The sequence below is a fragment of the Penaeus monodon genome, chromosome 24 (genome assembly GCF_015228065.2).
Source record: "Penaeus monodon isolate SGIC_2016 chromosome 24, NSTDA_Pmon_1, whole genome shotgun sequence".
Classification (NCBI taxonomy): domain Eukaryota; kingdom Metazoa; phylum Arthropoda; class Malacostraca; order Decapoda; family Penaeidae; genus Penaeus; species Penaeus monodon.
This window is the reverse complement of record NC_051409.1, coordinates 27290000-27290470: the sequence shown is the minus strand read 5'-3', so window position 1 is coordinate 27290470 and position 471 is coordinate 27290000. Positions and strand designations below refer to the sequence as shown.

The following is a 471-nucleotide window of genomic DNA, read 5'->3' as shown; positions in this document are numbered from 1 at the left end:
ATTGTATTTAATATGGAGTGTGTCTACTGACACAGTTAAAGTGGACGACAGGCCTGTGTTTCCAACTTCCAAAAAGTACGGTCAGTTTACTCATAGGTCGATAACAGAGAGCAAATATAAGTACGGTTTCAGGTAACTAGAGAGGTTCTCCAGGGATCAGTGTTAGGACCATTCCAGTTTATGTTAACAGACAGAGGCGGGTGCATGGTGCTCGTGAAGATCATTTCCTTTGCTGATGTAAACCAGGATAATGCACAAAGTAGACCTTCTATTTTGCTAAGTTTAACCTTACCCTGGTGACCAAAAAATATATCTCATATCAATATAACAAATATAGTGTCTGTTTAAATTAAGCATTTCCAATCGTAGTTTCTTCTTTCATAATATTCATGGTGTGAGGAAATGAAAGGAAACAAAGGGAAAAGTGCAAAATTTTGTTCAAAACTCTTTAGATATAAATTTTCTGTATGA

The 471-nt window shown here is 36.1% G+C and overlaps 1 protein-coding gene across 1 annotated transcript in view; it reads right to left on the bottom strand.

Moving 5' to 3' along the window:
• Window positions 1-471, bottom strand: part of LOC119588702 — a 103718-nt gene that overhangs the window by 43846 nt on the left and 59401 nt on the right.